Source organism: Tachysurus fulvidraco, chromosome 18 (genome assembly GCF_022655615.1).
Source record: "Tachysurus fulvidraco isolate hzauxx_2018 chromosome 18, HZAU_PFXX_2.0, whole genome shotgun sequence".
NCBI lineage: Eukaryota > Metazoa > Chordata > Actinopteri > Siluriformes > Bagridae > Tachysurus > Tachysurus fulvidraco.
Genome location: NC_062535.1, coordinates 19,647,178 through 19,664,095, shown reverse-complemented (window position 1 = coordinate 19,664,095; position 16,918 = coordinate 19,647,178). Strand labels below are relative to the sequence as shown.

Genomic DNA, 16,918 nt, shown 5'->3' with positions numbered 1-16,918 from the left:
AGAATTAAAAACATAAAAAATAAGAAAAATAACCTTTGTGTCTTTTTTTGGCAGACAGTTGACAATAGCATTGCTGTATCTTTTAGTATTAAATAGAATACAACTTTTTTCTGCCAGATCTCCCAGTCAAGGGTTGATAAAGTTTAGTTCTTGGAATTCTGTGCATTAGAAAGAAGTTCTTTCAGAAGAAGAACAGTTCTTTGAAGTATTATTTGTTTTTATTCTGTCTGTTCAGCATCCTCCAACAAGGACGTGTGGTGGTGGGGTTCATAATGTTCACAATGGTATTTTATTAGTTGTTGGTTTAACCATGGATGAGGTAATGGCTGTTATGTTATTTTCTTTTCAATGACGTTCCTTGTTACATGTTCAAAAACATTAACCAGTATTGCATATCCATAATTATTATAATGAATATAATTAAAGAATACTTACACTATAACGTAAATTAGAAGTGTAACGCAAAAAAAAAAACTGGATTTTTATGCCTATTTTGAATTTTACTCAAATACAAATACAAATACTTTTACCCCCTCAACAAATGCAAATACAGATACAAATACCGGCTGCTTTGCACACCCCTAATGCACACACACACACACACACACACACACACACACACACACACACACACACACACAAATTGGGCATTGCATTTCATTAGGCCTCCAGAAAAAGACCCACATTTCACACTTTTGATGTGCCTTTGCCTAGCAGAGAGCAGAATATGATCTACCGAAATGATGCTACACACACACACACACACACACACACACACACACACACACACACACACACACACACACACACACAAATTGGGCATTGCATTTCATTAGGCCTCCAGAAAAAGACCCACATTTCACACTTTTGATGTGCCTTTGCCTAGCAGAGAGCAGAATATGATCTACCGAAATGATGCTACACACACACACACACACACACACACACACACACACACACACACACACACACACACACACACACACATTGGGCATTGCATTTCATTAGGCCTCCAGAAAAAAAAAAGCTACACATTTGTAAATATGTCACACTTTTGATATGCCTTTGCCTAGCAGACACACACACACACGCATTGCGTTGTGTTTTCATATTCAAATTATATTTGTTTTCTCTCTCTTATTTATCAATTTAGTTGTTTCAGTTGCTTCAATAAATTATGCCATGTTTTTGGTGTGTGTGTGTGTGTGTGTGTTTGTGTGTGTGTGTGTGTGTGGCAGTGTCTTCTTGACAATTTATGCACCTAAAAAAACAAGACTGTGTGTGTTCTGAGTTCTAAGCACCAATATGTGACGATTGGTGACGGCAGAAAGAGGAAACCCAACACGATAACAGACTATAACCACATGAAGGTCAGAAATGTCAAAAATTCACCTGTGCCAAATGCAGGGACAATGGACACTGGGTCTGCAAATGATGTAAAGTTTGATACACTTTAAAATAAAAAAGACTTGTGTATCCATATATTGTGAATGTGTGTCTTTTGTTTAAATATGGCAGAAATTTCTGATGGCTTCCATGTCACACACAAAGACTCTGTGGGTCCGGCTTGTGCAGTGAAGCACAAGAGATTTGCTACTGCACTGGGCATTCCAATGTCCTCCTCTACCCACACAGTGCCGTCTTTTGCCGTCTGGCTCAGTCAGTGCTTCCCATTACCACGGTGCATCTTCCATGGAGGCATGTTGGGTTCTTGTTCCGTCTCAAAATTCACTTTTGGTGTTATAATTCAGTGATGGCCAATGAAAATGAAATTACATAATTTTATTCTGTATGTGTATGAACCTCTCAGAAGCCATGGACCATAACTTCACTCAGCTTATGACATTTGTCTACAAACATACATTTTATTCATGTCATTGTATTAGCAACTTTTCATTCTGTTTTCACACACTTATTTTTATAAATAAAACAGATTATTTTGTATAGGGTTTCCATGTCACACACAGAGGTTTGACCTGCCTTGGATCTGAGCTACTCTGAGTGAACAAATGTAAATGTGCCAGCCCTCATGGGTGATGGGTGTGTTTGCACAACAAAAGCAGGAGGAGAATCGAGCTGAAGAACTGTGAAAATCTCAACGGGGGGAATCACACCTTGGGACCCGCACCAGAAAATAAAAAAGTCAGTAAATCTAGTGTTAAACAAAGTAACTGCCATCACCCCACAACATGGTGAAAACAGGAAAAAAAACGGTTTTCTTTTGAATCTCTGAGAGGAGATGGATTAGTATTGGGGTTTGTGTCAGTGGTCTATCAAGGCTATAAGTTATGAAGCAGCTAAAATAAAGACAGTGGGAAGACATAAATGGGAGACATTAATTTTTTGTAAATAATGCAGAATTTTTTTTTAATAATTCATATTTTATTTTACATGTGTACACATGGACATGAGGGTGACATTTTTTTTTTTAAAAAAAAAAATGAATATATTACGAGTGTAGGGCAGGGGTGGTTCTAGGATTTCATCTTTAGGGGGTTTAGCCCTCAGTGAGAATTTAAAACAAGAAGAGTTCTATATTATATATTATATGACAACTCTGGTAATAAGAATAGTGACATTTCACTGCTTTTGTTTGCCGTCTTTGCGTCTTTCCGTCGATTAACGTTATAGATAAACGCCTCCAGCTCTGACTGCGCGTGCACGCTGTGCGTACCTGTGCTTTTCCGTTCAAATAAAGCAGACAGCTGAAGACGCACTTTTGAAAGACTACAACACATGTGTGTAAAAGCAAAGTAAAAAAAATCGCTCTTGGATCAAACTGATAAATAATTTTCTTTCCCATCGTCAACATGTCCTGCATTTTAATGTAATTTTTATTATTCATTTATGAAAGTAAAAATTATCCTTAGAGTTTTAGGGTGGCTGAGATCACACATGGGGGGCTTAAGCCACCCTAAAAAAGGTGTAGGACCGCCTCTGGTGTAGGGGCATCTGTATTTGGCCTGAACATAATGAAACAGGTGTATTGTTTACATGTATTTGACTGCATGCAGCACTGCGCAGACAAATCAATCTATGACATCAAAGTTCCGTGAGAGCCATTCAAAAGCTTATCACTCTCACATTACATTGATCTCGTGTCAATCGATCTGCGCCGCACAGGTTGCTAATCTCTCTATTGTGATATGCCTCAATGGCAAATAATCAGACAAAAAAATGCTAAATTAGTACGTAACTACATAAGAAAAACCTTTATATTGCGATATGCTCAATGCAAATAAGCAGACTAAAATAAAATAAAATAAAATTTAAAAAATAATAAAAAATAAAACCTCAGCATCACATATTGTATTTAGATAACATTGTATTTTATAAAATATATAAATAATGACTTCCAAAGTTGCATCGAGCGGTACCAAAAAGCCAGCTGTGACAGCAGAGATGGTCGGAGATGTGACTGTTTATGTAACCGGCAAAAGAAAATAACACATATTGTCGACTCATCAACCTACATGAAACACAACTGCCCTCTACAGATTTTTGAATTTCCCGCGCCGAACATTTGACCCCCCTTCGATAGGCTGCCGCAGAATCCCGGAAGTCCTCGCGGCATTCCTCTCTCCGAGGCGGGCTTTTTAAAAGGTCACATCTGTATGAGGTGCGCGGTCTTGCCTCACCTCTCGGCATCAGGGCTCACTCCACTAGGAGTATAACACAGGTCCCAGGTCCTGCAGGGCCTTTGATGGTTTGTTCCCAGTCTGCTCGTGCTCTCTCATGGCCTCTGTGCGTGGCGGCGTGCATATTAGCGTTCCCATAACGTCAGCACTGTCGCAGCATCAAGTTCCCTCGAAAGGGAACTACACCAGGTTACGTATGTAAGCCGGTTCCCTGAGAAGGGAACGAGACGCTGCGTCGCTGGCCACACCCCGGGCATCCTCTCGCGCTTCCTGAAGACAAAGAAGCTGGAGTAGTGTGATGTAGATGGCCTTATATGGACTTACTGGCGCGTAATCCCTCCATCACATGTCCTCCCCGAGCCATTAAATGGCGTGTGTGCACACGAAGCTTCAGACACAAATTCCTTACAGATGCATTCCTATTCCATCAGCACTGACGCAGCATCTCGTTCCTTTCTCAGGGAAACGGGTTACATACATAACCTGGTGTAGATCTTGTGGTAGTCTGGCTTTTTATCCAGTTGCAGAGTAGTGGGCTTAGGCCTAACTCATCGAGTTTTGTGGTCAGTTTGTGGGGGCATGACAGAATTAAATGCAGATCTGTCCATAGATAGCCTCCTGACATATGTGTTTCTACAGAAAGATTAAATTAGACAAACAATGCAGATGATTTATTCATCACATGCTAAGCATATTGTCAAGGAGCTCTCTGACTATTCTCCCGTGTGTGCCCCGCAGGCACGGAGCGGCTCGCCTGCTTACTAATTGCTCACTCACACCTGACTCTCATTTCACTCTCATCACCCACCATATATAATCCCCTCTCTCACTCCCACTCACCATCAGTTATTATCCATGGTTTGGCTGTTCATTCCTCTACACTCCCGTGTTCATGTTCAGCTCCGTGCTTCTCCTAAGCGCTCACCTGGTTAGTACACCGACTGCCTTGCAGCACCAATACTCTGGACTTTGTGGGCCGCGCTTCCACCGCGAACCACTGGTATACACAGACTGCCTTTTTTACTCTGGACCTTTGCGGGCCGCGCTTTCCCGCGCACCACGGATTACTCTACTTTCGTGTTTTTGCAAATAAACTCTGTTTGCTTTCACTCCGGCTTCCTCCTCTGTGTCTCGCATAACATAATAATAATAATTATAAAGGTAAATGTCGGGTTAAAGGATAATAATGGGGTGATTAGTTGCTGGAATTGAGGTTTAGTGCAGGAAATGTGCTTTAAAGTTTAAACACAATAAATCCTATGCAACATGATGGTGTTGAAGATTTTCATTAACACCTTAAATCTTCAGTCTTTTCTCCAGTTTCATGTAAATAAAGTAATAGGCAAGGTGTGTTGTTACAAAATTGAAGAATGTAAAACTGGACTCAATTGCTCTTGTTCAATCTTTATTTTATCCAGAATATATTGGATTTTCATTCATTATATGAAGTCAAAAAGAAGTGAAAGATTAATAAAAGAAATTTTAATTAAAAATGAAAAGTAATCCTTTATATAACTGTACCTATTTCATTAAGACACGAAACTAATACACCCGAGAAAGGAAGACATGACAGGGATATGTACCACAGGATATACTCAATTACTGATTATTAGGATTAATGGATAAGTAGATTTTGACATTTTCCTGAAGATGTCACCAATAGCATTCAGAGATATTAGACTTTCTCACTATTCTTATGGCTTTCTAGGTCTGGAAAGCTAAGGTTTTGTGAGATCTTTCACACGATTGTGCCTGATCTTCATCAATATGGTTTTCAGTGAGTAGTAGGAACCTTTCCAGGACTGCCACATGATCCCTGAATATGCTGTGCCCACATTCCTATATTTGTACAGGCCATTGGGGTTGGCTAAGTGGCATGTTGACCAGTACCGATAGTAGTACCAATAGTTGTACCAAAATCCTACAGCGTTATACAGTATCCTGTTGGATCTTTGTCAAAGGTTGAAAAACCTCTTCCATTCACATAGGACAAAGAATCACCTGGAAAAGACACCACAGAGGACAGTGTGACAAGCAGTTTGAACATTTGATGATGTAGTGTAATAAAATGTGCCATTTAATGACAAATAAACGCTGTCAAGTAACTTTCAGCATCCAACCAAACAATATACAGTAAATGGAATTTCTGAGCTCCACATTCAGATTATTAAAGTCCTTAATTTTGCTAGTTGAAACAACTGCCTTGCAGCCATCATCCAGGTACCTCATGTATGCAAACATGCAGAAGCTTTTTATTTACCCCAAAATCCCCAAAATCCTAATTATGGTGGCAAAAACCTGATGATCTGGAACTCGTCCACTTATACTAATTTCGCTCCACATTCAGATTATTAAGTTCTCTCTATATATATTTGTACTCATTTCTAGAGTTTAATAGAAATGAGGAAAAAAAATTGGGTTTATGAAATTGTATTATTTGTAAAGAATATATGTTTGTTCATTAATTTAAATTTACTATTTAGATTAGTTGAATACCTAAAATATAGTCAGAGTTTATGTTAATCAGATGCACTCTGCTGAAGTATGTAGTTAAGTAAGAGGTCGGACTACTGATGTGTGTAATTTCAGTATTAGAAGTGGTGTGTACTGAGATGTTCACCTGCTCCTCCGTTGATGTAGCCAGCGATATTCAGTAGTTAGTGGATTCTTCATTGATATAGAATGTATTGTAGTGGGCGTAGGCACTGCCTTTGTCAAAATCCTCCATGTCCACTCTCAGCTGATACTTCTCTGTGGTCATCACATACATGTTCTCCAGACCTGGAATTAAATCTATTTAAAAAATAAATCATGGGCTTTATTATACATGAGTAACATTCACTGCACACACTAAAAGAAGGAAATTCTTAATAATAGAAGGTGCTGTATCAAGTGCTGTTTTTTAACTGCAGAATAATGAGTATATTAAGAGCTATTAATGTGATAATTACAGCTAGGATTCATACAACATTATTCTTATATATTTGTAGTACTTTTTATACTTATTATATCATAGCTCTTTAAATATCTTCCAAACCAGCTTGGCAAAAATCCAACATTTTTTGGAGAGAGGCTGAGCTACGAGGTTTCACAACACATGATGAATCAAGCAGATTAGCAGAATTATCGTATTCTATCTAAATGTAACCTAACATATCCATACAGTGGTCTCCTGTGCTTTAACACAATGTTTATTTTAATCCTTTTTTATTCTACAAACTAAAAAGGATTGATATATTTTTACAGCCATGTGATAGATTACGCTTGATCTACACGTAAGCTAAGATTCTAGTGGACCTGCATTCCTGTCTTAGCCTGCATTGTATTGTTTGTTCGATCACTACCCTGCTAAAAAAAAACAGCATTGCTGGTCCAGCATAAGGTATTTTGGTAAGTTTGTTTATAAAAAAATATTTATTGGACAAAGACGTTTGCTATTACACTGCAATATACACACGTGCACAAATAACGTTACACAATATAACCTTTACAACACACATTTTTGTTCTTACCTTCCGCTCTCTCTTTTAACGAGTAACAAGTTGTATGTGGTGGCGATGACCATGTTTTTAAAGAGGTGCTAACCGGAGTCGTTTGCCTTCAGACAACTCCTGCTCTATGTCTTCTTTATTCTCTGAAAAATAATATAAACAAAATTATATATCACTCATTTGTTTATATTGTGCAGTTAACAAGTTACGATAAAACAGCTACTGCTTAAGTTACAGACCTTTAAGCATTAGTATTTGTGCCCTGAAGAAGTCTTGCTTCCATCGTAGCTACCCAATAAACCTGATTTTGATCAAACATGTCATAGTTAAAGTCCTTAATTTTGCTAGTTGAAACAACTGCCTTGCAGCCATCATCCAGGTACCTCATGTATGCAAACATGCAGAAGCTTTTTATTTACCCCAAAATCCCCAAAATCCTAATTATGGTGGCAAAAACCTGATGATCTGGAACACGTGCACTTATACTAATTTCGATAAACACTGTAAGGTATATAATGTAGTCAAAAACATTGTGAGATTTATTTTTTATTTTACATTTACCTTTGTGAACATAGTTGCTTTAAAGGTTGCATAGCAACGCTGATACTGGGTAATATCTCTTCACATTACTGCTTTACTAAAAAACTTATTAATTGAGACAAATGGATTATATGTATATTATATATCTTTCAAAAACCATTATTCTGTATGCTTTATATGCTGCTTCCCTCATGGAGCCCGGGAAGTCAACATTTGTTGGTATTACTATATTTAATTTGTGGAGACACTTAAATGTTTTTATTTTTTGTTATTTAAAGCGTTTTGAGCTTTGTTATTTCAGTTCTTTATTCAAAAGAGGGAGCAAAAGAAACAACACACTTATAATTATATTCCAATATATTGTTTTAATCTTATAAATTATTTATCTTGTCAATGTAAATAACACCATGACTATGCTGGCCACCCATCTATACCAGCACTGACATGTGATAGATTACGCGTATCTAAATCGTTCCGTTTCTGATTGATTTATGTAGAGCTTGAAACATTAGTTTTGCTCTGTGTGTAGAATCTCCACTCCTGTTATGCTGTTTTGTTGAATAATCAAGTCTAGCTATGACAGTATAAGTAAAAGGAAGAGCCAGAAGGTGAGATAAAAATGTGCGTGTTCTGGGACAATGTGATCAGCCACTCCACCATCAACAAACCTGAAACCTAAAACTGGGGGTGCAGCAACATCCAAACCTTCACAAAAAGCTTGACTAAGCTTGTCTGACTGTTTATTTGGCACTATCCTAAATAAATATCTGACAATATGTATTGGAAAACCTGAGTGTGAGAAGAAAACATCAATTCATAACTCATACACCAGAACCCAATTACAAATGATGGTATTCTTAAATTTAAAAATGATAAAATTGAATAGAGATAGATAAAATTGGGGTTATATGATCATATTTTCTTGTCCTAGTGAGAACTCTGGCAGCTGCATTTTGGACTAACTGTAGCCTATTTAAAGATGCAGGACAACCACCTAGTAATGCATTACAATAGTCCAGTCTAGAGGTCATGAATGCATGAACTAGCTTCTCAGTGTCAGATACAGATAGGATGTAGCTTGGCAACATTTTTAAGGTGGAAGAAGGCTGTTTTTGTAATATGGGTGATATTGACCAAGATGACAGCGAGAGCACATCGCGAGGCTCAGGGTCTCTCCAGAATCTGCAATTTTGCGTTATTTTTGCTGCTTATCTCGGGTCTGTTTGTGCAGAACAGCTGTGCCTATACAGTACATCGTACAACGGACATGATCATATTGCTTTGTGACTTTCTGACAGTTTTATTGACAATCATCAACTTCTTCCTGAGACAGGCGAAAGCTAAAGCTAACACCACACCGGCTCTCTTTACCCAGCATCTTTCTCGCCAATGTTCGGTCACTGGTGAACAAAATGGAGGAGATTCGACTCAGCATCACTCTCAACATGAAACTGTTGAACTGCAATGTGATGATTTTCACGGAAACATGGCTGCACATTGCCATCTTTGCGTCTTTCCGCCGATTAACGTTATAGATAAACGCCTCCAGCTCTGACTGCGCATGCACACTTTGCGTACCTATGTTTTTCCATTCAAATAAAGCAGACAGCTGAAGACGCACTTTTGAAAGACTACAACACGCGTGTAAAAGCAAAGTAAAAAAAAATCGCTTTGGATCAAACTGATAAATAATTTTCTTTCCATTCGACGACATGTCCTGCATTTTAACGTCATTTTTATTGTTTATTTATGAAAGTAAAAATGATCCTTATAGTTTTAGGGTGGCTGAGATTACAGACAGGGGGCTGAAGCCACCCTAATAAAGGGCTAGAACCGCCCCTGGGTGACACAATTCACAACACATTCGCCAGGAATCCTTTTTGACGCCGATTATTACAAACATCTCCCTCATATATGGCCATGTGTGTTCAGGAATGTCCTTGTTGTTAGTTATTTTAACATCGGTGACTCCCTCTGAATTAACATTAGCCATTCCATTTGTAGGCGTGCTGCTCATTGTTAGCTCCGCTATCCTTAATCTATGTCTGATAGCCAGTAAATAATACATTACACCAGTCACATGGTGAAAAAGCCACACAATGATAGGATGATAGGCTGGAAACAGCGTCCAATGAAGGAATAATACTAAAAGTAACGAGTCCGTTTTGAAAATGTAAGAAGTAAAATGTACAGATATTTGTGTAAAAATGTAATGAGTAAAAGTAAAAAGTTGTCCGAAAAATATGTATACACAAACATGGCTGAGGCTTACGTTGTGACCCCCGCCCCCACATAGGACAGTCAGATCACCTTTCTTTGTTCTTCACCCCCAAATATGCTCCCCTAATCAATCAAGTGAAGCCATCAGTAAGAACCATCAAGGTCTGGCCTGCAGAAGCAGATTTCACACTCCAGGAAAGGTTTCAACACACAGACCGGAGTACATTTGCATCTCAGGCCACCAGTGACACTCACACGGACATTGACTGTTACACCTCCTCTGTTCTGGAATACATCAATACCACCATAGACAGTGTTACTACTCAGAAACAGATCATCACATACCCAAATCAGAAGCCATGGATGAACAAGGAGGTGCACCTCCTGTTGAAGGCACGCAATACTGCCTTCAGATCAGGCGATGCACAGGCCTACAGCACATCCAGGGCTAACCTGAGGACGGGCATCAAAGAGGCCAAGCACTGCTACAAGTGGAAGATTGAGGAGCATTTTTCCAACTCTGACCCACGATGCATTGGTGATACATTTCAGTCCGGTTTCAGGTCAAGACATAGCACTGAATCAGCGCTATTGAGGGTCCATAATGACATTCTTAGAGCCCTGGATGGGAAAAGCTCTGTGGTTTTGGTATTACTGGACCTAACCCCTGCATTTGACACCGTGGATCATGCCATCCTCATCTATCGTCTCAGGGTGCGGTGCTAAATTGGTTCTCATCATACCTCACTAACAGAACCTTTTTAGTAATGCTTAATGACTATTCTTCCTCGGTTGCTCCTCTATCATCTGGTTTGCCTTAAGGATCTATTCTTGGTCCTACTCTGTTCTCACTCTACATGCTGCCACTTGGTCAACTCATCTCCAATCACAATGTTCAATTTAATTTCTATGCTGACGACCTCCAGATCTATCTTCCTGTGATTCTGAGTAATCGTTCTGCATTGGACCCGTTCCATAATTGCCTTCAGGATATCAAACAGTGGCTTTCCCAGAACTTCCTTCATCTGAATGAAGAAAAGACTGAGTACATCCTGTTTAGCCCAGATTCCTCCAGCAGTTCTCTTAGTTTTGGTTCTCTAACACCTCAGTTTGCTCCTACCGTGCGTAACCTCTGTGTTATTTTTGACAAGAGTAGGCACTTCGTTAAGCAAATCAGTGCAGTAGTGAAGGCGAGCTTTTACCAGCTAAGACTACTCAGCAAGGTAAAATCATTCTTGTCTCAAGCTGACCTTGAAAAAGCTATACATGCCTTCATCAGCTCAAGGATTGACTACTGTAATGCTCTCTACACTGGACTTAATCAATCACTTCTCAATCGGCTTCAAATAGTACAAAACATGGCAGCATGTCTTCTCTCCAACACCTCCAAACGCTCACACATCACCCCTGTCCTCCACTTGCTTCACTGGCTTCCGGTGCGGTTTAGGGTGGAGTATAAGGTCCTTCTCTGTGTGTTCAAGGCCATCAATGGTCTGGCCCCAGCCTACCTCACAGAATTAATAAAGGTCTACCAACCAGCCAGATCTCTCCGCTCCTCTGGACATACCTCTCTGGTCATTCCCAAATACAATTATGAGAAGTTTGGAGGCTGGTCATTTGCCATCAAGGGACCAAAGCTGTGGAACGCACTTCCAGCACATTTACGATCCATCACTGTGCTGAGTGTTTTGAAGACATATTTATTCATACATGCATTTAACGCGTAGACCCGGTTTCAACTGCTATTTTATGTTTCATTGTGTTCTTATTGATTCTATTTATTTTGTTTTTTATTGTTGTTTTACTGGAAAGCACCTTGTGCTCCTTTTGGCTGTTGTAAGGTGCTCTATAAATAAAATTTGATTGATTGATTGATGCATGTGGCAAGGCACCCAGGCTATCAGTGATTACAAATCCCACCACTCCACCCACGCTGCCACTGATGTCCTCTTCTTGAATGAGCTTAAAGACTTTTATGCTCACTTTGAGAGAGACAACAGAAAAACTGCCACCAAGCTCAAACCTTCAGACTATCACCCTCCATTCATACTCGCCTCCACAGATGTCTGCAATGCACTGAGCCGGATCAGCGCACACAAAGCCATTGGACCAGACAACATCCCTGGACGTGTACTCAGAGCATGTGCTGAGCAGCTTGCTGGGGTCTTCACGGACATCTTCAACCTGTCTCTTGCCCAAGGAGCTGTTCCTATTTGCTTTAAATGCACTTCCATTGTGCCAGTGCCAAAACACTCCACCCAAATGTGCCCGAACGACTACCGCCCTGTAGCACTGACACCCATTTTCATGAAGTGCTTTGAGCGGCTGGTTCTGGCACATCTGAAGGACTCTCTGTCATCCACATTGGACTCTCACCAGTTTGTCTACCGCAGCAATAGGAGCACAGAAGATGCAGTTTCCATGGCACTGCACTCTGTGCTCACACACTTGGACAATAAGAATACCTATGCACGTATGCTGTTTGTTGACTTCAGCTCAGCATTTAACACCATCATTCCATCCAATTTGATAGCCAAATTAGTAGATCTGGGCATTAACACCACAGCTTGCAACTGGATCATGGACTTCCTGACCAACAGACCCCAGCAGGATCGGGCTCCATCTGCTCCAACACTATCACACTCAACACTGGTGTACCACAGGGTTGTGTGCTGAGCCCCTTCCTCTACTCCCTCTTCACCTCTGACTATAGGCTTGTGAATGGATCTAACTCCATCATCAAGTTTGCAGATGACACTACAGTGATCGGTCTCATCACCAACAACGATGAGACTGCCTACATGGAGGAGATCCAGCAGCTAGCCACATGGTGCAATAACAATAACTTGCTCCTTAACATATCCAAAACAAAGGAGCTCATTGTGGACTTCAGGAAAGAGACAAGAGGCATGCATGACAACATCTACATCAATGGGATGGCTGTTGAGCGTGTCTCCAGTTTCAAGTTCCTGGGAACCCACATCTCGGCGGACCTGTCCTGGACTACCAACACCTCCACCCTGGTCAAGAAGGCTCACCAGCACCTCTTTTTTCCTGAGGACACTAAAGAAAAAACAGCTTTCCTCGGATATCCTGGTGAACTTCTACCGCTGTGCAATAGAAAGCATCCTGACCAGCTGTGTCACAGTCTGGTATGGAAGCTGCTCTGTTTCAGAGCGCAGGGCATTGCAGCGGGTGGAGAAAACCACCCAGCACATCACAGGGACTCCACTTCCTGCCATGGAGGAATATGATTTTCTAAAGACAAGTTGCAGTCTAATATAACACCCAGGTCTGTTACTGTCGAGCTACTAGTTACAGTACATCCGCCTAAATAGAAGTTGAAGTGTGAGAGCTTCTGTGTACTGGTTTTTGGGCCAATAATTAATATTTCTGACTTATCTGAGTTTAACAACAGAAATTTACAGCTCATCCAATATTTTATCTCTAACACACTCAGTTAATTTGCATAATTTAGCTATTTTATCTGCTTTTAATGAGATATATAACTGGGTATCATCAGCATAACAGTGGAAACTAATCCCATGCTTTTTAATGATGTTCCCTAATGGAAGCATGTATATCGAGAAAAGCAGAGGTCCTAGAACTGATCCTTGAGGGACCCCATAATTAACTGGAAATAATCTAGAGGATTCACCATTTAATTTTACAGAATGGTATCAATCAGACAGGTAGGATCTAAACCAGCTTAAAGCCTGTCCATGAATACCTTTGTAATTTTGTAAGCGATCTAGGAGAATGTTGTTGTCTATAGCGTCGAATGCAGCACTAAGGTCAAGTAAAACTAATAGTGACATGCAGTCTTGGTCCGAAGCTAAGAACAAGTCATTCATAACTTTCAAAAGTGATGTTTCTGTGCTATGATGGGCCTGAAACCTGACTGAAACTCTTCAAGGATGTTGCTCTCCTGTAAGAAGGAGCTCAGTTGAACAGACACAACCTTTTCTAGTATTTTAGACATAAACGTTAGGTGTGAAATTGGTCTGTAATCTGATAGTTCATTAGGATCTAAATTAGGTTTCTAATGAGGGGCCTAATAACTGCTAACTTGAAAGATTTAGGGACGTAACCTAAAGATAGTGAGGTGTTAATAATATTAAAAAGAGGCTCACCAGCTTTATGTAACACTTTAGAATTTAGTTGGAATGGGGTCTAGTGAAGTTGTTGATTTAGCTGTAGTAATAAGTTTTTCTAACTCTTCCTGTCCTGTACTTGTAAAGCACTGTAGTTGTGAGTGTAGAGCTTTAGGTGAGACTGGGTCATGAGATTCCCTCATGGGTTGGACTATTGTGTTCCTGATACTTTCTATTTTATCAGTGAAGAATCTCATAAAGTCCTCACTACTGAACTGTAATGGAATAGTGTGTGTTCAGATCTCTGTTTTTTTTTTTTTTTTTGTTAAACTAGCCACTGTGCTTAATAAAAACCTGGGATTGGTTTGGTTATTTTCTATGAGTTTGTTCAGGTGCTCAGAACATTAGCAGCTTTTAGAGCCTGTATCTAGCTGGACATACTGTACTTATATGCAATTCTAAAAACCTCTAATTTAGTTTCATTCCACTTTCGCTCAAGAAAGAGTGACCACAGACTGAAATTCTGACATCAGGCCACAAAACAGATCTTCACAATCTTTTCCACAGTTGATTGAGTGGGAAAACTCTGGCAACAACCTGAGCAGATAAGATGGCTGTCCCTGCTCCTCAAGCCATGACTTCCTGTCAGAATAAGATCTCTACCATGGACTCCCATCAGGACATAAGTGATAGTGTAAACTGACCTAAACATCACAATTGTTCACACATATTTTCAGTTTTTTCAAGAGAAAACAAGTCTGAGGCCATGAACAGTAGAATGGAACCTTCAGATGAGAGAAAAAAACCTTGCTTCTGGTGGAGGAATATCTTGAGACTTGGCTCAGAAATGATAAAAAACAACAACAACATTCTGATAGATCATCTCATTTACATTTAATTACATTTCAGCCATTTGGCAGATGCCCCTATCCAGAGGAACATACAAAAGTACTTTTTTAAATCTCTATCAATTAATACATTGGCTCACTAGTTTGAAAACTTAAGATACCATCAACATAACTAAAGTCTGTTCAGGGCTTTTTTCTTCTTTTTCTTTTTTTTTAAATACACATGTAAACAAACAGGGGAAGAAGTGCTAGTATAAATGTTTCAGGAAGAAGTAGGTCTTCACCCGTTGTTTAACGATAGCCGGTGACTCAACTGTTTGGATATCCAGTGTAAGTTTATTCCACCACCTTGGTGCCAGAACAAAAATTGGTCTTGCTGTATGTCTACCTCTTACCCTGAGAGATGGTGGGACCAGTCTAGCAATACTGGTAGATCTGAGGGAGTGAGGGGAAGTATGAGGAGTATTAAGAGATTTGAGGTAAGAAGGAGCTGATGAGCCAGCATCACCACATGACAAATGGGAACACAGTGAATGGCAACTGAAATTTTTTTTTAATCGCTCATTAATATGCCATTCCATAAAAGAATAGCACCAGAAGATCTGGTTTATTTTTAGCTGTATCGGTTTGGTGTGGCCCAGTTTGGTTGGCTAAGTGTCACGCCTGGGTTTTCCCTTTCTGTTTGAGAGTGCACGTGCATGATTTTTCTGCTTCTTCTCATTAAACTGTTTAGATCTGTTTCTCTTTCAGCCCTAATTCAGCAGTCTGCTTATTTGCTCTGTTTCACTACACAGTTCAATACTGTGCTGGATCTCAGAATCACATGTCAGTTTGCCCTGCCTGCCCCTACATTTTACTTCAAATTTGGAGCCAGGTATTGTGTTTTTTTTTTTTTTTTTGCATTACTGGCCACTGGTCTAATTGCCATATCTTGAAGGATAAATTTGCTGTTCACACACTGTTCTGGACCTCTGCACAGCATAAATAAATCGCTCCATCTTTGGATCCTGTTCTACATCAATACTGCAGACTAATGCATGAGTTCACTGTGCAAGATGATTTTGGTTTCAGAGGTTCTCAGCTGGTAAAATCTGGGGAAGGTCTATGAGTCAATGGTCCACAATGCACATGAGGGCCATCAGGGAATTGCAAAAACACCAAATAAAGCTATTAAAAACTTCCACAAGGTAAAGAAAGAACTCATTTAAGGTGTGGTCTCCATTGTTTGAAAGCCAATGTTGACATTTTAAATCACCAAAACAAACACACCCCTAACCCAAATAGGTCCCACCCCTGTATTGAGAGCTCTGCCTCACACATACACCAGACAAGTATAACCCAAGTATAACCAAGACAAGTATTATAGCGGAACCTGTTGGCAGCTGGCCGATGGTATATTTTTCTCAATAAATGAACACAATGAGTAATACTATGGTAATACAAATGTGTTTTTGTGTGTTGTACCGTGAAAGGTTTGTCTCCATTTCACGCAGAAGACATTCAGTTCTCTCCAGCACTGAAAAGCTAATCCTAAATTAACACGGGTCCTGCGTCTTGCGTTATTGCAAGCCTTTCTTCGCTTTCTTTCTTTGTTTTTATCCTCCACGTCAATGTTAAAACCACTTTCTTCTAATGTCACACATGCGCACTAAACACTCTCTCCGCACATATTGACAAGACACTCCCCTTTCTGCTCATTGGCTACACATTAGTTTTGTTTTTGTTTTGTTTGGCGGCCCAACGCAGTTTCCTGAAGCATTTCTCAAACAACAGAGACCCCACCTTTAAGTAAGATTGGAATGTGTGTTAGGTCCTTACATAAATGCACCACTTGATAGCACTCAAGTGTCCTAATCCAGCTAATACTGTTTATATTTTCTAATGTATATAGATTGATCTTCCTCAATCTTGCTGGGAAGACAGAACGAGAGGGTTCATTTGTCTATGCAGCGGAGGTGCGTGCACCGTGCGAGAATGGCACGATCTTTACTCTCAATGAATCGTTAGAAGATCCAGAGTGCCTGAAAATAAAATTTAGTGATATATGCAACCCTCAACAACATAAAACAATGGAGAGGCACAGGTTT

General features: G+C 39.9%; 1 pseudogene; it reads right to left on the bottom strand.

Annotated features, from left to right (window-relative positions):
* Positions 1-5,356: 5,356 nt before the first annotated feature.
* LOC113646617 lies at positions 5,357-9,173 on the bottom strand (annotated as a pseudogene).
* Positions 9,174-16,918: the final 7,745 nt, after the last annotated feature.